Genomic DNA, 25,288 nt, shown 5'->3' with positions numbered 1-25,288 from the left:
ACAACAACAAGATGTTAGCCCGTTAAGTCGCGTTATTGTATAGACACTTCGTCTCACCGTGACTCCATCCTCGGCTGTCATCCGTGTTTTCTTTTTCTTGGCAGTTGCTACCTGGTGAGGGTTTTTGTTGCTGTCCAGCTGGCACACCTCGCTTACGTATTTTCGCTCACGGAGTTGTTGCATGTGGATCAGAGACACATTTGCATCTACACTTGCGTTCGGTGTGGTCTCAATGCGTCCCTGACCACCTTCAGAAGTGGTTTGGCAGATTGGATAACAATCCGTCCTCACTTTCATGTGGTCAAGAGCAATCTGATTGCAATCTGACTGCAATCCAATCACAAAAAACACGTTAAAGCAAGGTGTAAAGGGGGTATAATGTGCTTGTGAACTAGGTTAGTGAGCCAATAAACATGTTAGCAGGACCCTGAAATTATACATTAAACACAAGGATTTCCAATTTGTAGAATCATTTCTAACTTCTTTAATTGGCTTTATAGGGAAAATAGTAGTTTTACATCTAGTCTCATGTTTAGTTAACCTATTTTTGACTTTGAAGAGATGTGGAGTCCACGAGGACTGCTTTTGCACAAGGTAGAGAAATCTGTGCCTGCATCTGTGCAGGATTAAACATCACGTTTCATGTACTCTTTGAATAAGGATGTGAAGCACATACCTCAGTTTGCCTCAGATATGCTGCTTATTCCTCCCTTCCTCAGTGTGTATTATATAGGGTCTAATTTTCTTTTTGAGCTGCATCATCAAAAAGCGATTAAAGGGCTGCAAACATTGACATTTATATGCAAGTTCTTTGCATTGGCAAAATGTGTTTTGAAGGGACTATACAGAGCTTGGATTTTCTGTTGTATTCAACAGTGTATCTATGAAATACATGCTGCTGGATTGCCTTTTCTTCAACATGGCAGAACAAGTGTTTATTGATCTTATATGCAAAATGGTGACTTCTAACACTTAGTATGTACATGTGGGTAAATGAGTATTATTAAGGTAATGCAACTTAGGCCAATAGTGTGACACAGCTAATGTAACTGACAATAGGGTCACTCTATTAGCACATTGTACACCATAAAGTCGTTTCTAAGGTTAGCAGGTCGCTAACCCTGCTTGTACTCTTCACTCCATCCCTTTACTCCGAAGCGCGTAGGCTACATTTCTGCAGAAATTAAAAGCTGTAAAGAGCTTCAAACACTCACAGTCAAAGAAAGTGCTTTCATCATTTCCCAGTATTTTCCACAGCAGCTTTATCTCAGCTGCTCGTAGACCTTTCATGCTGTCATGCAAACACTGAGGTTGAGGTAGGTGGCATACGGTAGTGTTTGGGGGCCCAGCGGGGTCTGCCAGTGCTGCAGTTTGTTTTGTTTAGTTTGAACCGTTATGCAAAACATTTATTTGCTCTCAGTCTGTAATTGGTTGCATAAGGTTCTTGCACCCTAATTAGAAGTGCACCTCGTTGGTAAACAAGAGTCACTTTGGAGTTTGGGTAACAGCTTTTGCATTTTAGGAGTAAAACTGAATTGAGTTAATGTGTCTGTAATTATTGCGTGGAAATGCATGCCGGTGAAGAAACTATGAAGAAATATGAGTACTGGCATTGGCTCATTGTGTTGTGCTAGACTGTCTGTGCATGGCTGAAGACAGCCAGGTGTGGACTGGTCATCAGGAAGTTCAGGAATTTTCTAACCTCCAGCTTTGTATATCCTTTGTTAACACCTTTTTTAGAAAACCGGGCACAGTCAAACGTGTATCCCTCCGCTAACCTCACCAGGTTCGTCACTAACTCTCTAAGTAGCAAATTTGTGTTTCCTCGACACTGTAAACACAAGAAGTGCCTAAATTATCCAATAGGGTACCCAGAGAACTTAAAAAATATTTTTGAATTGCTTCAAGAAACCCTTTATATATGATGAGGTTACTCAAGTAACTCACATAACGAACCACAGCGGGTTCCAGCAGGCCTTCTCTTCACCTCATAGCTTCTGGAGAAACCCTTTTTCAATTAGAGTAGGAAATGAAGCACCTTTGAAGCACCCAAAGTAGTTGCTGGACAAAGGGTGCCACAAGGAGCCTGATAAACTACCACAAGTTCCTCAAACTGAGGAACCCTAAAAGGAGCCTCCTCTGCTCTGTTGTAATCACGTGGAGCTCTGTCTCTGTTTGCTTGTGTGTATTTTGTGTGTGTGTGTGCTTGTCTCTCTCCCTCTGTTTAGACACAGCTGACAAATATGTGCAAGCACGGGATGCATTCATCATTTGTCATAATCAGAACATTTATATCGAATACATCCTTTATATCATTCATAATAGATTATCAGCGTGTTTTCTTGCCAGATTTATTCGCACTCGCAGAAATAATAGGCCAGGCGCTGAAACTATCGCTGCAGATCACGAGCCAATATCGCAAGCAATACATTTGATAGCCAGCCTGACTGTAAAATGATGAATTAAATGCTTACTCAGTGTAACTATAGTGTGCTCTTGTTGGTAGTGTCTGCTGGCCCTAATTTAGTTCTTTGTTTGAACACTGTTTTGCAATATTTTAAATAAGTCTGAAAGGCAGGCTACTAAGTCAAATTAGGTGTCAGAGTTCATTACATTCATTCAACTGTTAATTAACAAACATATTGTGTCTGTCTGAATTTGGTGTTTGAAATTGGGGCCTTTTGAAAGCCCCCAGACTGCTGTTTGTTGCCAGTCCGCCCCTGCAGCCATCAGCTATAAACCATCGCCTTATACCTGTAAAATAGCTTTTCTGCTTTGGGTTTGAATATAATCTCCCTCCGAATGAACCTCTCTGCAGTTTGCTTTAAAGAAGACATAGATCTACATTTTCAGATATTCAGTGTGGTTATTTGGTGCGGTACAAGTCGGGGCTTTTTACCTTAAATTTCCTCCTTTTGTTCAGTTTGTTTGGGCGGGTGAGGCGAGGCCATTCAGTAAAGTAAAAACGCTTAAAGTGTAAGTAGTGGCTCCCTGACAAGAATTACCATTTTGAGCTGTCAGATGTAGGCCAGAAGGGCTATAAAACAATATGTGCAACCAGACGTACCCCTGCCAGGGCATGCAAGTATTTATTTTAGGAAAGTAGGTAGTCGGTTCAGTGACTTTTTCTTACTTACGTAAGGTTAGAAAGAAATCTGCGAGAGAGGAAAAAGAGATCTAGGTGGGATTTTGTTGTCGACCACTGAATGTGTGTCTTTATCGCTATTTTTAAGATGTTTGCTAACACGGCTCGACATAACAGAGGCAAACCAAACCAACATTTTCTTTCTGATAGTGAGCAAGCTCCACAAAAGCCTGAACAAAACAAAAAAAAAAGTTTATATGAATGCCCCGCTCCCCAGTCGAATGTACCATGCAGTATGAAATAAATAGACTCCCACAGCTGACATGACACGGAGATTTTTACTGTCAGAGAAATCAATGTCCATCATGCACAAATTGTCTGGTCTGTCTTTGTTTGGCGCAGCAGGGGTTCATTGTGGCTTTGCAACACCCCATGTGTTTCTTTCCCTCGCATGCTGAAAGAGACATGACATAGAGACAGAATATGCTCGCCACTTGGTGCCTCAACAATACTTCAAACTGATCTGTGTGCAACAGACTGCAAGTGAACTACACTGTTGGCACATTCAAGAACTCTCTGTTGACTGATAAGGTTCGTTTACTCGTATCTGCTTTGTGGTCTTGAAAAAATAGCATTTTACATTCATGTGGGACGGAATCACATTTACAAAATATAAGCCCTTTGATATGGTCAGAATAATTTCTTTAAACATTTTAGAGATGAAATATGGTGCAACAGCTCCCCACAAATGTCCAAAAACACATGCCTCAGCAGGAACACTGTGGACTCTGCGTTATCACATTCAAACTTATGTCAAGTTGTACCCCATTAAATCTTCTCTGGGGAGTCGAACTGAATCTGAGATGAGCAGTAAATGATGCATCAACTGCATGCTATCATCCCCAAAACACACACACACACACACATACATCTCTGCTCTGAGATTATTTCCTTTTATTGTCAGAAATTAATCACTTGTAAATGTTTTGCTACAAACCATGCATACAACCCTGTTATTAGAGGAACCTGACAACTGTGAAGAAAAAAAAACAAAACAAAACAAAAAAAAAAAACAAACTGTTGAAAATCAAAATGAAAAGTACATATTTTTTTGTTCCTGCTTCCATCTGCACCATTATTCAAGTCGAGGAACAAATTAAAACATGCATTATTGGTTTAATAGGAGGGGTCACGCTTTGTTAATCTGTGTGGTACACTATAATAACTGACACGTTCACATGTTTTCTGCTCAGTCCTGTTGGTACTCTGTGTTTGGTAGGCAGTAATTGGAGAAGGGCTTCGAGGCTTCCTCCAGTGACCTCATTACCCCAATTAAATGTGTAGCCTTCTCTGAAAACAGTCCATCTCACAAAGTGATGTCTGATTATCACTCCCAGTCCAAATGAGGTTGAAATATGCAGCTCAGGAAGCGGTGCAGGGACATATGGCTGTGCCTTTTACAGTTTGCCGTAGTGAGTTTCTCATCCCTGGTTCGTTTGATCTAAAGCAACATTAGAACATTTAAAATAACCCCTGAAAATGCTGTAGGTATTAGTTCTATGATGAGTATCTGGTTGGAATGCTAATATTTAAACAAGCAGTGTTTTAGTTAATACAGGTATCTCCAGTATTACCAAAATAATTGCAGCCTCTAGTTTGTTTGCAGTAACCACGGAGACTTTGTTGCAATTCCTGAAAATCTTTGTCCTATGAAAGCGGGGGAAAGTGGTGGGTTGTTCGTGCTTCTTAAATAAAAACTAACTGGGCCCAAATAGAAATCTAAAGGTGCTGTAATGGAAACGTTACTGTACCAATTTGCAAACATACAAGAATCTAAACTAAGCACAGAAAGTATGGAAATTTGTGTTTGGTAGATTATTTCTCATAATATCTTATATTATTTCTTATATGTCTTATAATAAATCTTATACCATTGGAAAGCCTGTTTATTTCCCATTTAAATGGTGCCACATTTGTCAGGAAAATGCATTTGTGGGATGAGCAGCAGAGCTGAGAATGTGGGTTGTGCCCATGCTTACAGGTGCTGGGGTACCAGAAACTCAACACAAGAGTCAATAGCAACAGCAAAAACTACCTGCTTGGCATTGGCAGAGATTTGGCAAATTTTTCATGGGCCCAACCATCATACTCAGCTCTGCTGCTCATCCCACAAATGCATGTTCCTTACAAATGTGGCACCATTTAAAAGTGAAGAAAACAGGCTTTCCAACGGTATAAGATTTATTGCCAAGAAGCATTGTTACAACAAAGAAAAAATCTACTAAACACAAATTTCCTTATTTTTTGTGCTACTACTACTTTAGGTTCTCCAACCTACAAGATCACATAGGTTGTTCCTACCCTGTAATACGGCCAACAGGAGTGTTGGGAGTGTTTCTATGTTCCATAGGTCCAGTGTTCCCCAGTTCAGTATTCTGTTAACGCACATTAACCTTCCCCTTGTGTTCAGGCCAAATTTGACTCATGTCAAGTTAGAATATTTCATAAATATTATCCAGTTTACCCTGACCTTTGGAAATGGCAGTAGTTGATTGTTGGAGCTCTCTAACAGTGCATTCTGATACGCATATAACCATACTTTTTAGTATGCAAAAAACAAAACAATCTATTTGTCCCAATACATAGTATATCAAATTCAGTATGCCAAAAATACCAGGATATCCTTTTGCATCCAGTTGGATTTTGCAGTATGTAGGCCATTATGCTTTTCTGGCTTTCCTGACCCACAGTCCTCTGCACAGCTGAAAATACATCACATCGACTGAGCTACAAACAGATGACAGCTTTACAGCTCGCTGACAGCTGTCAGAAGCTGCAATGACTGATGACAGCTCTTCAAGTGACTGTTGACCAGTCGAATGGCAATAAGAGGAACATTAATTGTTTAAGTGAACAAAATAATCATGGAAATAAACAACAGCAAAAAAATGAAAATAGAAATGACAGTCGTTTTTACTTAAAAGTTAAAACTACATACGTTACAAAGCAGGGCAGAGGTTTATGGGCTGATCTCCATCTCTGGTGAGTTTGGTGAATAGGGTTTTGTTTTATCTCATCTGATATGAGCAAGTGTATCAAATTTCAGGGTGTAGTGTTATGATGAAGTAGACTGTCCCAAATACTGTATGCAACAGCCCCTGACCCTAGACCTCCATATCCTAATCTTAACATGTTTGGAGATGGCAATATTCAATTGCAATTGATTTCCTAATCCTAAAATGTTTTGCAGTTATTTTTCTCCCTTTTCTATTTTTGCTTTTCTTTTCCCTCTCTTTTAATTGGTGAATTCATTGGTTGACAAATTCTCATTGTTTTAAATTTTAAATTTAAATTTTAATTAGGAGTTGTTCGCCGTATATAAAGAGTAATTATTAGCTAGACTAGGACCTGTGCTATCTCTCAGTCATGATTATAGTCTCCTAGCAAATCCACGTCATGAGTAAATGCAGAGCTGGGGAACATCTTTTGCAGCTTCTCATTATGTGCTATTTAAATCTTGAGAAGAATGGACCCTGGGAACATCAGAATGACCCTGGAGCGTTTCCTTAATGTGGGTTCTTATGGGTGGCAAGAGATTAACATGTCCGCAACGGTTTAGGTTTAAGCAACAACACTACTTGGTTAGTTTTCCCAAATAGATCATGGTTTGCGTTTTCATGACTATAATTGTTACACCACTTCACTACAGGGGTGATGAGAATCCGGCACCATGCCAGGTTTCCGGCGTGCGGCGATCGACGAGGAAAAAAACAAACAAAAAAACAGTTGATGCAGGATACATGCGTGCGGCACAGACAGTAGACGAGCTCTGGTCGAAGCGCTTTAAACGGAGACCTTTCACTCTCAACCAGACCAAAGTTAGGCTACTAGCCAATCAGAAGTAGAGCGGGGACGGGTCTTTGGGGGATGAAAAAACTCGGTTCAGAGCCACCTTCAGATTCTAGTGGAGCCCATGTCGTAGACACTCTCATCAAGATGGAAAGTAAGTTAATGAAACCCGGGGAAAACGTCCAGATAGCCGATAAAGGACTCAAAAATAAATGGCGTTGGGCGTGGGTAGAAGAGAAAGGCATACACGGAAAGCCTTTTGGGAGGTGGTGCAAAAAATTAAGGGAACCGGGTGCGTGTTTCTGCACATTGTGCTCACATAAATTGATGTATGCAACCAGTGGCAAGAAAGTCCTATGACTCAACCTGAAAAAAAGTTACAAGCTTAGGATATATTTTTTTTTTGCTATCACCCCTATTACTACCATATGAAGTCACGTTATGTTACGTTGTTAAAAGAACACACTTTTGGTTTCACACGGAGCACAAAGAGTGCTCGTACTGTGTCAAAGTCCTGTGTTTGTTTGACCCACCCATCCACTCCAACCTCCTCCCTACACAGACTTTGTTGCTCTTTATCTCCGACACCTGACTTCCTCCTTTACTTCTGTCATAACTACTAAAGCCACTAGAGGTCGTCATCTACAGCAATAAATGTAAATATGGGTCGTGATGAGCTGCTGGCACAAATGACCCTTGGGGTCGCATTTCAGATACTAGTTTATTTTGATTAAATGTCTCATACACAGTCTAAACTGTGTCCAAATCTCTCCCTGTTTGCTCCACTGTGCATTTTTACTCTCCATCATTTTATTGGGTGTTTATTGAATGTCCACTTTCTTATATAGTGGTGCTATATAGAGGCCATTGAGGAGCACAGATGTGGCTTTTACCATTGCTAATTATCAATATTTCAGCATGGTTATAATCCATTTGGTGAATGCTGTAGTTTCTCAAAGTGGGGTTGTACCAATACTGCTTTTGTTCTGTAGAGTTACTTGCGATCAAAGATGACCTCAGCCCTGCAGATGTTTTGAAAAGCCCAGCCTGGGGTTCGGTGTTGATTTGAGTCATTAGATAAGACGCTTTAAGAACATTTCTCCCCATCTCATCATCTTTCCATCACTCCAGGGAGAACCCCATCACACACAACATGACACATTTTACCTAAGTGCCAGCTGAAATTTGGTCCTTTTAAGATAATCAGTTTCAAGATCTTAGTGAGATTTTCAGCTTTTTTGTTTTGTTTTTCCCCCAAAGATTTTACTTGAACTGAAAGTCGAGGCGATGTGGTTTTAACCACAACTTTCTGAAAAGTTTCATTCCAAAATGAAAATCTCCACACCGGCAAGACAAACTTAACTTCAAATTATTGGTTCAAATGAATCTTTCAAAGTCTTACAACAGTTTATGATTCATAACCTCAGTTTTCCCTTCATGTAGTTAATTTTGTAAGAACGCATGACATGTTTTCCACACAGTACATCAGTGGATATGTCATTTTTAATTGGAACAATATAAAGATTCATACCATTGTTGTCAAGTGGAAATACATAACTAAATTGTCAGCTTTTGCGAAGGTTAGAAAACAGTCTTGTTTTAAGCTCGGTGATGATGTGTTTTTGAGTTTATAAACTGGGTTTTGAGAATGATTCATAAAACCATTAACCCCTAGAGGAGCATAACTAAACAAATCCAAACTGTACTATAAAGGAGTTGCAGAACTTTAGATTACAGCACATAAGATGTATGAAAAAATATGTCCCTGAGTTTTAAATGTTACATTCAGTGTATTTATTTTAACTATACACCAGTGTTCCTCCAGGCTGTCACACAAATCCTCAGACCATCAGAAGAAATGCAGCAAACAATCAACCATCACTAAACAGTTGTCCTCAAAGTTGCACACTAACCGGTTGATTGAGTTGAGGCCATTTGCGAACGACAACCTCAGATAGAAGGGGGGAATCAATGCCGTGTTTGTCCACTTCTTTGCTCATTAAGGAGCCTCTATTCACGTCAGGGTCTGTATATGACAAAGAAAGCTCACAAGTGCACATTTTCAGTCCGAGGAGGGTGTTTTTTTCTCCTCGTCAAAGCCCTCCCCTCATCGAAATTCGCCTCACAGAAACGCTGTGCCAGAGGCCAAAGTCTTGACAGGGGTAGCCCAGTGAGGGGGAAATCAAACGAGTCCCTTTTTTACGGCCTGGCTCGCCGACAGGGAGGCCCGCTTACCTACCAGTCCTTAATCTGTATCACACCTTTCCAGTTCAGGAAGAAAGGCAGCCTTACTGTCCATTCATCATCTTTAGTGATTCAGGGTTTTGTCTCTTGCCTGTTGGAGGTGAGTCCTTGGTTACTCATAAATACTGGTAATATCTGAACTGTGCAGATTGAAATCCTTTCAGGCTTTTCAGTGGACTTGTCACATCCATCTTAGTGTGTAGTTAATATTGAACAGGAAAAGGATGGTGATAAATGTTGATACAGTGGAATGAATCCTGGTATCAGATGTGGATATACTGCACAGTAGTGTAAACTAAGCCCACAGTGAGGCTTATTTTGACAACCCAATCACCAGAATGAATGTTGGCATTGTACATTTCTGCAATCCAAGGATGTCTTACATATGTACATTATTACTAGGGCTGACCTTCGAATCCATTTATGGACATTCGAAGCTTCGGAGCTCAGAACGAATAAATTATGGCGAAAACGTAGTTTCTTCCAACACTAGAATTAAGATAAAAATATTCACTAATGGTCGGTGATAAGTAGTGTTTAACTTTTGATTGAACACTAAATTAAAACCCTCAGCGCACACTGCAGCACAATCAAACAGATGCGCAACTCAGAGCATCAGAAGTATCTCTGACACCATACTCAGAGTGGACCGGTGGAACTGGAAAATGCATATTAGGCCTACTAGTTACTACTTACGTTTTTCAAGTGATTCCCAAATTTGTTGTTGAGTTGTGATATGCCAGTTGCTTTGGCAAATCTGGCACTCTGCTTTCTGGGGGTTGTCGGGGCATATTTTAAAGTGCAACCACACATCTGATGACCTCTTGGACATGTCTGCCAGCTCAGTATCGGACTGGTGGGGGTTAGTGTTGTGTTTAAGGCCCCCCCCCCCAAAAAAAAAAAACGAAAAAAAAAACGCAGAAGCTTCGATTTTTTTTTTTTTCCCACAATCGAATCCCGTGCCATCGAACGGAGCTTCAAAGCTTCAAATTTTTTGGGTCAGCCCTAATTATTATGCAGCTGATACGTTGACGCTTAAAGTTTCTTTGTGTTTCAACAACATTATAGTTAAATTGTGGGGAGGTTTTGGGCACAAAAAACAAACAAACAAACAAAAAAACACTTGGTTATGTTTCAGAAAATATGTTTTAGCTTAAAATGCTCGCTTTTTGTGGCATTATTCTGGCAGGATATGCAGCAATATCTCAGTAAAAACAGCCACTTTTGGTAGCGCTATCTTGGCAGGAAACACAACAGTGTCTTAGTAAAAACAACCAATTTACATGGTGTTGTCCTGGCAGGAAATGCAGCCATGTCTTAGCAAAAACAACCGCTATACGTGGTGCAATCCTGGCAGGAAATACAGCAATATCTCAATACAAACAACCACTGTACATGGTGCTGTCTTGGCTGGAAATACAGCAATGTCTTAGTAAAAACAACTGCTTTATGTGGTGCTATCCTGGCAGGAAATGCAGCAATGTCTTGGTAAAAACAACCACTGTTGGTGGTGCTATTCTGGCAGGAAATAGGGCAATATCTCTGTGAAAAACAGTATAATTTCATGGCACTTTCCTGGCAGGAAATGCAGCGGTGTCTGGGTAGAAAACAATTACTTTGTGTGGCACTATCCCTGGTGGAAACACAGCAACGGGTCTCTAAAAAACACCCATGTTTGGCGGCAAAAAAGCCAATGGAAACATGGCCATGTCTTGCTAAGAACAGCCAGTTTTTGTGTTTATAGGTCTTGGACAGTTGTCTGTAGGGCGATGCCCCACCACTATCCCCACTACCTTCTGATGACAAAGTCAGCTCATATACAACGTCACTTTAGAAACATTGCTATGATAGCTATGGAACGTACAAATGTAATGTATCCGTGGTTTGCAGAAGCATAAATGCCAACATTTTCTTTTGCAGCTGGGCTGATTTTAAAGTACATTTCTCAGTGGAGACACATTTGTCAGTGTGATTGAAGAGTTTTCAGTTTCACCAAAATGTAATGGAAACATGAATGCCTTTCTGAGCCGACCAGAAGTCGACAAGGGGAAAATGTCTAATTTTTGTTAATGCACCAAAGAATTTGGATCATACTCTGTTGAAAATGAAGGTCTGCTTTCTGCAAGGTCAAGCATAGCTCCTGCACATCATTAAATGAGATTTGCATGGCCAACCTTGTTTTAATATTTCAATGTTATGCCACAGTCTCAGTCTTTATAAGTTCCTCTTAACACCAGTCAAACGCACTCTGGATTTCTGCAGCCATCTTTAACATAAGTGGTTGTGTTTGTTTATGCATGTTTACAACAAGTCAACATCAACCAGAATTTGCCAACTGGGTGAAATAATTGAGCTTTAATTAAAATAAAATAAAAATATTTACCCCCAGTTAACTTGTAGCCTATTGACACATGGGCTAAAGTGACTTTCCAAGTTAGGGAGTATTTTTTTTACAGTGCATCTCAGACCTTTTCTGTTATTTCCATTGGGCGGCAGTGCGTCTATCCTGAAACTTGTGCTGCACTGCATTGCCTGCCTGTGCGCTCTGAACCAGCACTCCATCCTCTGTGCAACCAAGTCAAAGTAAATCCCACACTGCGAGTTTATTCTCCAAACACACACAAGGAGGAGTTTTTTTTTCCCTCATGTGCGTTTGTGGGAAGGGATCAGTCAGTGCGCTATGTAGAGGGTGAAGACTCCAGAGGAACGCAGGTCTGATCGGAGCGTTCATATCGGTACCAGAGTCAAGACAGACAGAATACGGACGCAGCACCTCGGATGTTTCCTTCAAAATAAAATCCGACCTGGGAAACATCTGCATTGAGAAGAGACATGATTACAAAAGAGGAAACAGGGGAGTGAGATACGAATACATTTAAAGAAAACACACCAGTGTACTGTAGGTATCAGTCAGGGCGCCTGTTAATATAGACACATTATGATTTGATGGCTTATCGGGTGCTTTTATTTTGATGGCGAGTCCCCTCATGTCCTGTGCGTCTTGGTGAACTCGTGCGCACTTGACGCATCTCGCGTTGACACAGCGGCACGCTGAGAACGAGGCAGAGAGAGAGGGAGACGGCATCCGATGTGTCTTTTTCTGCACATCACTTTGGAAATTTGCGCTCGTGTAGTCCTGCTTGAAGCGGTGCTCACCTGCCGGGGCTGCGTGGCCGTGAGCCGCTGAGCAACTGATTTCACAGGATAATCAGACTAATTGCCTGCTCTGATATTGCCCTTCATTGATTCTGTCGACCATTCCCCTAATCACTGTCATGATTTTCTTCATTTTCTCCTCTCCTGCTGTTTCAAAGTGACCGGCTGCAGGTGTTTTTGTGCTCCGATTTGCGCCAGTCAAGCCTGGCAATATGTAATTTTGGGATAGACGCTGCGTTTTTTCTGGAGAAGTGGACTATTTCACATCTGGGATTCCTTTGTTTCTGTTTTTTAAAACGTTACTGCTTTACTCTGTAGACCTGAACAGATTCTGATACAGCGTGATGGTGTGGGGCTATCGGAACTGACAGCAGAGTGTACGCTATCATTTGGAAACTGCTTGTGGGTAAGTTGAATTCTGTTTGGATCTTGTACGTTTTCCAAAGTTGCTTCGAGGTTCGTGCTGCCTTTCTGTGGATGTTGAAACCAGTTTGTGGGCACCGACGATTAATTTGGCTGACGCTGACATTCCATATACACAGATTTTCATCACTTGCCGACGCGCTTTAACAACAAACGGATTCGTGATCTCCAAATATGCGGCACTTAAATGCGCATTTGGAGTGAACATGTTTCCCCCTCAGTTACGCATGAATCCCAGTCGCTCTTTTTGCTTCAGTTGCGGACAGAGCCTCCTCAGTGGAAGTGTTCACGGCTGCAGTACGACAGAGAAGTGGGCTGCTCAAGTCTTCTGTATCTTTAGCAAAACCTAATTATCCAAGCGCAGCCATTACAGTGTGCCAGTGGATACGAGCTGTTAATTTTACGCAGTATTTTTTCCCTTCATTAATTGTGTAACGCTGTGCGCATTTGCATGTCGCTCCGGTGCGTCAGCAGTGTGTGCGTTTGTGTATGTGCGCCCCATTGCGTGCGTGTATCAGTGGGTGCATGCGTCTTTGTGCACATGTGCGTGTCGCCGTGTGCGCGTGCACACAATGCGCGCGCGCGTTTCAGAGGAGGGAGGCGAGAAGAACCCGGGCTTAGTTATTTCAAATTATTTCTGCTGAGTGATTGCTTGGCGAGTCAGCTCTCTGTGCCTCTCCTCAGTATTTGCTGGTATGTCCTCTCCTATCCCCTGCTTCCCTCCCCTGCTTGGATGGATGATGGCCTATGATTGTCCAGATGGATGTTGGAGCTCTTCTCTGGCTCTGACCAGACTTCGCTTTGCCAGTGAAACATATTTAGGAATCAGGAAGTGATACTGCTGTAAAGTTAGAGCAGATGCTAGTTTAAAAAATGGGGACAAAATCCTCCTTCTCCTTCCTCATCCAATACGGATGAGTTACAGGAGGCACTGTAGCCTTGCAAGTTGCATCTCACCATTTTATCAAGCAGTGGCTGCTGCAGAGATGCTTCTTTAGTCATGCCTTTTTATAAATCTATTAGAAACCATAACCTCTCAAAGGCCAAGGCCTACAGGCAGTTAAAGCCTTACATTCAGCCAGCTCCTCATTAATCATACACAATTGTCTAATTTTGTCAACAGTAACATTTTGCTCCCCATTTCAACTGCTCACCTGGTTTCAGGCTCTAAATCTTTCCACTCCAATTTCTTTTTGACACGTTCTGCTTCAGGTGATTTCTTCTTGGTTTCTGATGTTATTTTAATAACATATTTATTCATTCCCAACATGTGGGGTTAAGCTTTGCCACAGGAGCAACCAGCAGCACATGAATTTATAGGTAAGTGGCACTGGCCACTTAACGGAAGCCCTGCAGCTACATATTGAGCTGAGTCGAGTGCTCTCACACAGAAATTGATTTAGACAGAGATTATGTCATCCAGCATTGGCACTTTTTTTTATGCTGGTCAAGTTTACCCAGCGGCATTGAATTCCACTTCTGCTCCCTGATGAATTAAGTGTAGGTTTAAAGGGCATGTTAATGCACCAATAAAGCCGTTTCTCCTTTGGTGGGTACATTTCAAGTCTAATTTTTTGTCAGTTTTAAAAAGCATTTTAACTCTGACAGCACATTTGAATGCCGCCCTTCTTTAATAAACCTTTTACAGACCGTTTTCAACTAAGAACAATGAGTCACAGTCAGAAAATGGTCAACTTTTTCCTCATAATAATTGAAATTTAATCTCTTTATCTATCTCATGAGGGGAACTTCACTCATCTTGCAATAATGCTGCAATCCATTGTCATTGGAACTCTGGAAATTAAATGGAGAAGTGCAAGTCAGAATTCCAAGTTGGAAATGTGACGTCACAGCAACGTGGCTGAGCATGAGTAGAACGACCTTCTCATCTATTATTTTACTTATCCACTTTTATGTAGTGTACGTCTTGTGAAACGTGTTGTAGCAACGCTGTAGTTGCCGTTTCCATACAGTTAATTTTGCTTCATGGAAGTCTTTGGGAGCATGCATGTTTCCACGTGATGCTATAGGCTGAGGTGGTGCACACTGTCACACAATCATCAGCTGTTGTAAATTATTTGAATTAGTAAAGGCTGGCGAAACAGTTGACTAATTGTATCTATTTTCTCCTCACTAATGGCGCTGTGGTAATTGATGTAGGTCCCCTGTAGATACGTGTGAAGCTTAGAGACTTGTCATGCAAACAGGGGACCATTTTTCCCAAGCAAATGGACTTGGATGCATTTAGATCAGAAGTTGGGATTACCAGCTGAGAATTATCAATGTTGACTTGCAATGGATTGCAGCATTAAACACACCTTCATAGGCATCTGCAACTAGCCCTTGACCCTGTTCACTTTACAGTGCTCTCTCTGGCAGACAGAAAGATCTGAAGGCATCACAGGCTTTTTCCCTTCTTTTCCTGATTGATACTTTTAATTTTCAAGGAGCTGTCACCAAGGCCTATTGGCCTTGGCTTTGCAATCAAGGGGCGGGGAGTCAAAGGCTTTCAAATGAAAGACTTCATTAATATAGTGGGAAATAAGGGTTGTCTCGCTGTGCTATATTGGCTCTGTGTGAGGAGTGTTTGGAGCAATTGATGAGGATTTGTGAGGAAGAATGTCGGAGTGGAATTTGAAAGGGGCCCACCTCAATCATGGCTATTAAATTATATTAATAAGACAAAAGGGGAAATTGAAAAACTGAGAGGTGATCTAGATTGTGTGTTTATGTATGTGTGTGACCATGTGCATGCGTGCAAATATCATACTTTCAGCATGAGCACCTTCCATTCTTGCTCGGCACCGCTGTGCAGATGTATTGACTGTTGTGAAATCCAAGCATTAGACGCTGTGGACTACATGCATAACAGACGCGCTCTCAGTTAAATCTTTTGAAAATCCAATTCCTGTGAAGATGAGATTCCTCTTTCCCCATGCCTTGTTCCATTTTCCATCGCAATCATTGGGCATCGATCTGATTCAAAGCTATTTATTTTTGTTGCAGCCATCATGTCATGAATTGACAAGTATGCTAGATCAGGTAGATTACAATATGTCTGGGCATGTCGCCTCGCCCATAAAAACAAGAATCACGACTGCACAGGCTGAATACATAAGATTCAATCTGTCTATACATTTTTCAGGTCTCAGTGTTTTCAGGTACAACTTTCTACTCGTTGTAGCTATATAAAGTACCAGGTTAATGTAGGAGACCATTCTTTAAAATATTAGCTTGTGGACTTTTTGACTTGTGAACCCTTTAAAAAGCAGCAGTGTCTTCTTGTGATCCTATCGCAGTTTGCAGCAAATAGTCGTTTCATCATCCTAATTATCTAGAGAATAACTCATTTTAATTAATTAACAAGGGGTGGGCAATGTTATCATATAAACTGCGAGGTGATGCAAATTAGTCTATTGTCAGATTTTACCATACTGTTTAGACTGTGGTAGATCTCCCTTTAGTATCTGTGGGTGTACTTGACCATTGTGGCTTATGTCGCAAATCAATGAGTTGGACCACTTAATGGCATTACCAGATTTATTCATCAATGTCACAAATTACTTCACCTGGATTAGCCAAAAACAGACATACCTATCTAATTATTCTCTCTACAAACAGTTTCTCAACTACATAAGTATATAATTGCGTATACAGCAACTAGGATTTGGTACCAAACTCTGTACTTTTATGGTAACTGACCAAATTACATTGGTGCTAGCGAGTACCGATGACGTTAAATCTATCTGTGCCAAATGCTGGTACCTGAGATCACATCTGGGTAAGAATGCCAGGTTCAGACAGGAGGCGGACGTGCTGCAAAGTGCACTAAAGCCCAGAAGCCAGCCAAGGAGTTTAACCTCAAAGCCAGGAAGCAGGCTATGGAGCTCTGCTGCCTCTCCGTTGGCTTCCCAGTGAGGCAGAACTATTGCCGCAGCATTGATCTGCCACCAGAGTTTCAGAGTCTGGTCTATTTTCTTTTGTGTAGAACTTCAGTAGTAGCCTTGTAGCACTGCTAGATGGGCAGAAACACACATTTACACACATGCAGCTTGTTAAAAAGCTAGATTTGTGTTATTACAGACAGTCAAATCTAAAAAATGTACTATTGGGCACTGGTACCAAATTCCAGGTACCAGAAATGGTACTTGTATCGGTTGAAATGTCAGTGGTACCCAGCCCTTACCATGCTAGAAGTTTATCCATATTGGTCATCCCTAAATTATACCAGTGATGTACATTCTGATCTCCATTTTTTTAAGCATTGAGAACCACAAAATTTGTAAGTAACTATAAGATGCCGTTATTTACAATTGTGTAACCACAGTGTAGCTTTGTCAAGCCAGCTTTGTCCTCTGATCTCTTCCCTGCAGAAATAGGAAACCCTTCCCTTGTGTCCTTTCAAAGAACATAGCTACCATGATCACTCGCTGATGGGACACGAGGCTGTATGGAAAAATAAATGGCCTTCAAAATTGGGCCCCCTATCACTTTGTGGCCCTTCATCTCTCTCTCTGTGTCCCTCCCCGCTGTTATTCAGTGGAGAGGTATCAAAAAGAATGCCCCTCCCTGCAAATCATTTCCATGGCCCTCTTATTTTTGAGACCTTGATCTGAATGCCTTCCTGTATGGAAGTGAGCAGAGCATCTGCCGCTGCTACGCTAGCTTTATTTACTGTCTGCATGTAATGGCATTCCTGCCCAAAGAGAACAACACTTAATACCACAATAAAAGCATGGTAATGGCATCATTTCCAACTGTCTCTTTACATTGCTCTTGAAAAAGTCATATGCGAGCTATTCTGTGTCTGTGTGTGTGTCTTTGGGGGGATCAAAGCGTAAAGTTGAGCAGAGTCAAATGCAATTTAAAAGCGCTTTATTTTCCCATTTGTTACAGAAGAAAATAAAAGGAGTCCGGGTCAGCCACAGTGTAGCATGCCCCCGAGCTTAAATGTGGTGCTGGTCAATTGTAACATGGCTAAAATGAAGAAAGAGGCAATGAAGTACTCGTGTTGCACTTCCTCTGATGAAACGGCCATCTGAGGCATGATCAGTTACCTCAATATACAGTATTTTTCTTGGCTAGCGGCGAGTGACGTTTAAAATGAATGTTTTTTTCTTCCTTTTTAATCAGCAGTGGAATGAGAAGCCCATTGCTATAAGCAAGAGGGCGGAATTATCATTTTCATCCTTTCTTTTCAGACCCACTGTCACCATGCCATGTCTGGAGGTGATCCTCAGAGGCCCATCCAGCCTGGGAAGATGAAGTTGATGTGTTTTAGATAGCTTTTAGAGAGATGTGGATGGAGGATGGAAATTGCATGCCAGGGGAAGCAAAATGAGCAATTTTTCCTCCCATTTCCCGTCTTCTCTTCGTCGGATCTGTGCTTACTCATTCATGAAGGCTTTGTTGTGACATCCCATACGTCGGTGCGGAGATAAAAAAACTTGCGCAAAATGCCAGTTGGAGATTGTGCAGGCTAATGCATTAGCAGGCTAACTGCATAATAGAGGAGACACAGCTCCCTGAGATGATCAAAATATCATCAAAACTACCAATCTATATGCACATTTGACCTGTGATCTGAGTGGCTGCTGGGGAGGTATTTAGGGTATTCAGCAGAGCCTTTTACAGACCCATTTTGGGAGGTGTGGTCTCCGCAAAGGCTTTTAAGTATTCAGTGAAAGAAAATGCCCATACCATAACATGTAGCATCTCCTTGCGTGGAGGCTCTGTGCTTGTCCATTAGGACAGACTATTTGCATATAGTGTCAGTAGGAAACCTCCCCTCTGAGCCAGACAAGACCCACATAGAACAACTACGTCAGGGTATTAATAGTGAGTGAAACCAAGGGGCGCTTCATTAGCCGTTTGTCATTTGTCATTAGCCACTACACATGAGACCTGGGGCAACATAATATTTACAGGTAATACCATGCATAATATTTCAACCTGCCTCCAGTACAACATGGGTATACTGATGTACATCAGGCTGTGTCCAGTTTGCTACTAGATTTGTGTTGCACCGTTGTATTTAAAGGGTACCTTAAGTATTTTTCTTCCCCGTTTCTTCCATGTTTTTGTTTCTAAGTGACCAATAGGAACAACAGTTTTTGAAATCGTTCCAGTATTGTGTGAGACCGCTGCAGTCAGCAGCAGAGAAACATGCTGCTGTGTAATTCCTGTGGGCAATTGGGTACTGACAGTTTTTGTCCACTAAAAGTCTTTGCTTTTGCCTGACTACATTATGAAAAGGATCCCGACAGAGATCAGTCTGTCTGTTAAAGAATAGGATCCTTTTTGTTTGACCAGAAACAGCCCTGAAACCACCATTGTCAGAGCTAACGGAGTATTTAAATAGATAGTACCTATATCATTGTAAAACACTTTATTATAGTCGACAGAAGCAAAGCAAAACTCTCAGAAGTGGATTTAGTTTGTCTCTTCACTGTGCCAACAATAATCAGCTCTGGTTTGATTATAATAAACCCTTAATTCACCCAATAAGATGTGAAAATAAACTGGCTCTATACACAAAATATTTACTTACTGTTTATTTCAGTTGAGTCTGGTGTGTTTGACAATGGCATTTCCAGGCTCTTACTCTTGAACAAAAGGTCAACCCCTATGGGGATCCTTTCCAAAAGTTGTCACACACTCACAATAATAATCTGAGTGGCAGTGGCAAAAACCAGTGCTTTCAATGGACGTAAATTAATGGTGCTCAGGTGCCTGCAGGGATTACATTGCAGCCGGTTTCGCCGCTGCTGGCTGCAGTGGTTGCACTCAGTAGTGGACCAATTTAAAAAATTGTTGTTCCCATCAGTCACTTTGACACAAAAACATGGGAAAATAGGGTCCAGGTTGGAAAATACCAGAGTTACCCTTTAAACATTCGATTCCTGCCCTGTATTATGCCCCACAATGCAGTTCACGAACTTTTGCTTTAACGTTTAAACAAACTTTTATCCTCTATAACTGTGATTTGTGGCATAAACAATACATTTACCATATCTGAGTTGCTAATTTGATTGGCTCATGCTGTGTTTTGCCAGATGATGATCCAGTGCCATAGTTGAGCTCGGTATTTTGGTGAAAACTCTTAAGTCTTCTGGGGAGAGTTCCATTGAAATGAATGAGGAGACAATGTGTTTTCAAGTACCGATAGTCCATGCTGAATTTTAGTGACTCTTATTTTCTTTGATTGTTCCCTTTTTCTGGCTTCCTTACTGTATTATGTGAGCTTTGAAATATAAAATCAATATTATTAAATATATACACAGTTCGACCCAGTTCAGTTACATGCATGGCTGAACCCCCCGAGCCACAGCATCCTCTATATATTCAAACATAGCAGCTCCAGTAATAATCCAGTCCCCAGTTTGGCTAATGATGGTCATAATTTTATGCTACTAAAACATCCTTTGCGTTACTACTGAGGGGGTTACTGGTGTGCCTTTTTCCAGCCAGAGCGCAGCTCTGTTCCCCCCCTGCTGGACCAGACCCACAGAGACCGCCTCTCAACAGGGTTCTTGATTTATGGGCCACTTTACAAGAAGGGCCTGGGGACGCAGCACTTCTTGTCCTCCGATATTGAATCTCGGCTGCCTAGCATGGAGATGTGGGTCGTCTGTTATTGTGTGAAAGCTTATTTGCATTGCACCGTTAAGCTCTCAGTGGTAACTATAGCATGTCTGCTCGCCTTAGCACTTAAGTTTATTTTTGCTTGCAGGGCTGTTTGGTTCCGACATGTGAGGGGCATTTTCAGAGGAAAGGTGTGCAGTGAAGACAAATAGCTTTCACGTGTGTCTACTTTTGCAGTTAACCCTTGAACATACATGACATTTAAACACTTAATGCTTTCTGTTCCATGCTTTGATTTAAAGTCCGTCATGATACCAGGCTGCTCGCCACAACGCAGTGTATTATATATTTCAACCAAATAATTTGAAAGCCAAATGCAGCACATCCATCATTATCCTTACCATTGTGCATTCATCAATGATGAAAGCCGAGGTACATTCAAGCAGTGCACAACCTGAACAAACAGAGTCAGATAAATTGACTGTACAATTTCAAGCACATTGTCTGTTAGAAGAAAGACTTTGATTATTCTCTCAAAGGCTTTGTTTGTTTTGTTGCTTTTGGCTGGGTTGCACATTTGCTCTGTTTTTGGCTCAAGTTGATTCTTCCTCGTTGTTGATTTGATTAAAAAAAGAAAAATCAGCAAGATAAATGTTTAGCAGCCTTAATGATAATAGTTGCTGTAGGGCAGGCATTTATTAACACAAGTTAATAATCTGACAGTCCTCTTTCATTTCCCACTTAAATCAGCCCATGTTTCTGCTGCTTAGACAAGACAGTGGAAGTGATTTGGCAAACGACAAAAACTGCCAGAGCATTTTCATCATTTGAGAACATTTGTGTTAGATTTTTTTGGGGGGGCTTTTATTGCTTTTATGATAGAGCAGCTAGAGAGTGACAGGAACGGGGGGGGAGACACAGCGAATTTGCTAGGAGTCAAACCCAGGCGCTGCAGAGGACTCAACCTACATGGGTTGTGTCCGAAAATGTGTTCGTCCGTTATCATGTTTGCATGTAATCTATAAAAAGCTGCTCAGTTGTACAAGAGGATCTAGACTTTTCTGCTTCTCTTAAAGGCCAAACCAAAAAAAGACATTTCCGATGGAATCTTTTCCTGCTGTAATACTGTAAAATATGCAGTGTTCTTTTACTTTCTTAAAGTCAGTGCTCCTTGAAGAACTCAGACTTTGATGCTCTCCAATGAATAGCATTAGCATACTGTAGAGTTAGCTCGGGACTCGTCGGTTCAGCAGCAGATCAGTCTCCGTGTCACAGATTTAAATTTAGGTGTTGAGTAAAAATGTGTGCTGGAGGTTGTGTGTGAGAGAGATAAAGAGAGAAACGCTTCAGCCCGTGAATATCTCATCGCCACTATTGGAAGCCTCTACCTCAGCTTGATGAATTTTCATTTTATTTAGCATTGCGGATGTTTCTCTGAAGTACACCTACAGCTGCTATAGTTAGATGTCGCTAATGTTAGACTCCAGATAACCCTGCAGCATGAATGTCATTCAGCAGCTACTGTAGCATGCTTCCTCTTGAAGTGAAGCCTGTTTCAGACCTTGAACTCTGACCGTGTTTGAGAGTTTGATTGACACCTGCAGTACGGATCAAGCCTGGGGGGGAAAAAGACATGCGCTTGAGTTTAACAGACAAAAGTAACTTTGAGAAAGTGCTCCAAGATCTAGCTGCTGCAACATTAAAGCACGAGTTGTTGGATGAGCTCAATATATCCTTTTACCTCAACATAAATGTACAGTGGCTGCTCTGATAGCATAAAGGGAGCGGTGGGGCTTCAAGTAAATGTGACAGAATCTCAGTGCTGACGTGCAGTATGATCTGGAGAATTGATTGCCTGTAACATGTTTATAAGAAAAGTGTTTTGAGGCTGAAAGCATCCTTTCAAAGAGTAGAGTAGCAACAGAGCAGAATAGTCAGTGTTAATGTAGCAGCGTGTGAATCACCACTGTGCTATTTTGCTATAAATCCATATACATCAGAGTTAATTTAAAACTTTCAGACAGTTTGAATAGCAGCTTTAGTACCTGTAGCAGCTGTGAGCAAACAAACCACTCTTTGACAACCCCTATAATTGTCTGTGTTTTTAAAAATCAACATCTATTAACACTGGGAAATTTGCTGTGTTGATGCTACAAGTTGTTTTAATCTTTTAAATTCCAGCATAACATTTCATTGTAGACAGCGATACAGACATTTGACTCAATAAAACTCAGATGGTAATCACTAGGATGTCAGAATATGGATAGTGTGTTTCAGTGCTCTGCCACTTGGCACCGCCTCTCATGGTTGCCTTCTCCTCATCCTCTGTTCTCACCCTTTTTTAGCGTTCATTCATCCTCTCCTCCCCTTTCACCTCTTCCTCTCAGCGATTCCAGCAGGCTCCCCCTTGGTCCTCTCAGCCCTGGCCTGGAATATCCAAAGCGAGAGCTCCGTTCATTTAATGTCATCCTTATTTCCCTGACAGCCAGGCAGGATAAAGAATCTAGTTAGCAGGCAGCTCAGGTAATCGGACTAAGAATTGGACGTGACTGCAAAGACAGTTTGTGTGTGTGTGTGTGTGTGTGTGTGTGTGCGCAGGCGTGTGTGTGCACATTTGTGTGTCCTCAGAAGTCATTTAAGGAGGATTTTTCCAAGCTGACTGGTGGATAACAGCTCCCAGGACCAAAAATAAGACATATAAATTGTACAGTATATACTGTATCTGCCATATTTCACCCACAGAGAGCAGCTCCTGTCACTTCCTCTCAGTCTGCTAACTGCTGAAGTCAAATGAAAGGCCAATAGCTCTGTAAGCTGTTGTTTATTTAGAGATTTGTTGAGGTCACCATTCCTATAGTAGATGTTTTAATAAAAGAGTTGGTAAATGTTAGGTAATTGTAAACAGCAAGCAGAACCCAGAGGCACAAGGGTTCTTATTGTCAGATACTGTAGATGCTGTAGCTGAGCTGGCAAAATGATAGCGGTTTTCTGTGGCTGAAAACACCTAAGAGAACGCTGAGGTTATCTTAGGTAAAATGTCTACCAAAGTGACAGGTAGTGAATGTAAAATCAAAGTGGTACTAAAGTTTCAAATACTGTCCAGGATCAACCAAAGTTTGCAACAGTCTCCCAGACGTTTTTATATGCTAACAAAAGCTTTTAGCTAAGTAATTATTACAGGTGTAAATCACAAGTTTCATCACGATAGGATGTTACCTAAAGTCTTTTCACAACAATATGACATTTACTGATAGCACACAGTCTGCCTCGATATAATTTAAATTCGATTCGATTCAGGGGCCTGCAAGCGATGTAAGACAACACCACTAAATATCCTCTGCAAGCACTTTTGAATGTTTAGGCAGGTGGTGTGCTTGGACGTAAATGGCGACACATATGCACCATGGGAATTTCAAAATAAAGGCATATCTTAAAGATGATAGTATACATTAGGTTTTTCACTTTGCGTTCATAATATTAGATGTTGATCATTGAATTGATATATTGATCTAGCTCGACATATTGTTACACTACCAGTTATTATTTTGATATTTATGCAAACAAAAATTGCCAAGTGCTGCTAATATTTATTTTTTTGTTTTCAGTATAAAACTTGGTGAAATTATTTATGTATTTTTGACATTTTCAGCACATTTAACAAAACCTTGATAATACTGATAAGCGTGATATTTTAAGTCACTAAAATTGTGATATGAATTTTCACACATTTTGAGCTGGAGTGGCCATTGTGCTAATATTACCTTAACACGTTCCCCGTTAACTCATTTACAACTTCGTCATAACCAGAACGTTAGAACGTGTGGTGAACTGCTCAAGTCATTACTGTTTCTTTAAATTTTGGCATTTTACCAACTTTAATTTAAAGTTTACAACCACACACAAAGTGTAATAAGTGAAGATTTGTTCTTTTTTTGATGATTGTGATCTGATTTTGAGATTTTTTGGATAATCTCAAAAAGCCACCCCAAAAGACAAGTTGAATTCAAGGCATTTGGTGTTTTTCGAGCACAGTTCTACGCCTAAAATTGTGAGGAAGTCTTTGAAACAGTCTTCAGACCATGATGTGGGGAACATATCTCAACAGGCAAATGGATATAATATGAAAAAAAAATACAGTACAGACTTCTTGATTTTTATTTAATCCTGCTTCAGCCATGTTTAGTAACAATTTTGCATCATCCTGGAAATGAAGATAGCTGGTGATAGTGGTTTAAGCGCCACTGCTTGGCTATTCAAGTATCTACAAAATCTAGAAATCTGTTCCTGAGACAGATTCTGAAATGACTTGTCTTCTGTTTTATCCTCACCACGCAGGAACAAATTAGCCACTGATGAAAAAACATGGTTGCATAACGTTGCTACACATGGTGTGTGTCTTTCATTATTCCTTATTCTTCTGTTGATTGAACTCTTGATGCTTTGTGCTGTTTTTATTCTCGCTGTTGCCAGGGAGGAAGTGGACAGAGTGCATATTTTTACACAAACGCAGAAGACACATTTATTCTAAGACATTCAGGGTGTTAAACATGCCTAGAGATGTCGATTGTGTTCGAGAAGCGACCTCTTCTTTCTCTTTCTCTCATGCGTGCATGTCAAGAACATGGAGGCTTGTGGTTGCAGGGTTATTAGATAATCCAAAATGGAATAATTCAGTGAGGAGAGCACAGACTCGTGTGGGTGTGTGTGTGCGTCAGCCAAGGGTGTAAGGGCTGGAAAAGTGTTCCTCACAAATAGAAATGTTAATAACTCACCAAGCAGAGTACATATCAATTTTCTGACTGGAGGTAGGAGGAAGGGGGCAGAGGGGTGATGTGGGGAGAGGTTGTTGAGGGTGGGGGTAATGACAGAGATGGAGAGGGTGTAAGTTCATGCTGCAACTGAAGCGTCGCAGTTTTAATTATTTTTTTCAGTCCTGGGTATGTGATT

At 41.0% G+C, this 25,288-nt stretch overlaps 1 protein-coding gene across 3 annotated transcripts in view; it reads left to right on the top strand.

Moving 5' to 3' along the window:
• Positions 1-25,288, top strand: part of LOC117250019 (interleukin-1 receptor accessory protein-like 1) — a 375,630-nt gene that overhangs the window by 53,938 nt on the left and 296,404 nt on the right. Inside the window, exon 1 of one of the 3 annotated variants that reach the window (XM_033615958.2) lies at positions 12,245-12,740. The exons of 1 other annotated variant lie outside the window; for it this stretch is intronic. The gene's annotated coding sequence lies outside the window, so the exon portion shown is untranslated. Of the gene's footprint in view, positions 1-12,244; positions 12,741-25,288 lie in introns of those variants that run through there. One more of the 3 variants, XM_033615955.2, reaches the window with a different exon arrangement.

The sequence above is a fragment of the Epinephelus lanceolatus genome, chromosome 24 (genome assembly GCF_041903045.1).
Source record: "Epinephelus lanceolatus isolate andai-2023 chromosome 24, ASM4190304v1, whole genome shotgun sequence".
NCBI lineage: Eukaryota > Metazoa > Chordata > Actinopteri > Perciformes > Serranidae > Epinephelus > Epinephelus lanceolatus.
The sequence above is the reverse complement of the archived record's forward strand: the minus strand, read 5'-3'. Positions and strand labels throughout refer to the sequence as shown.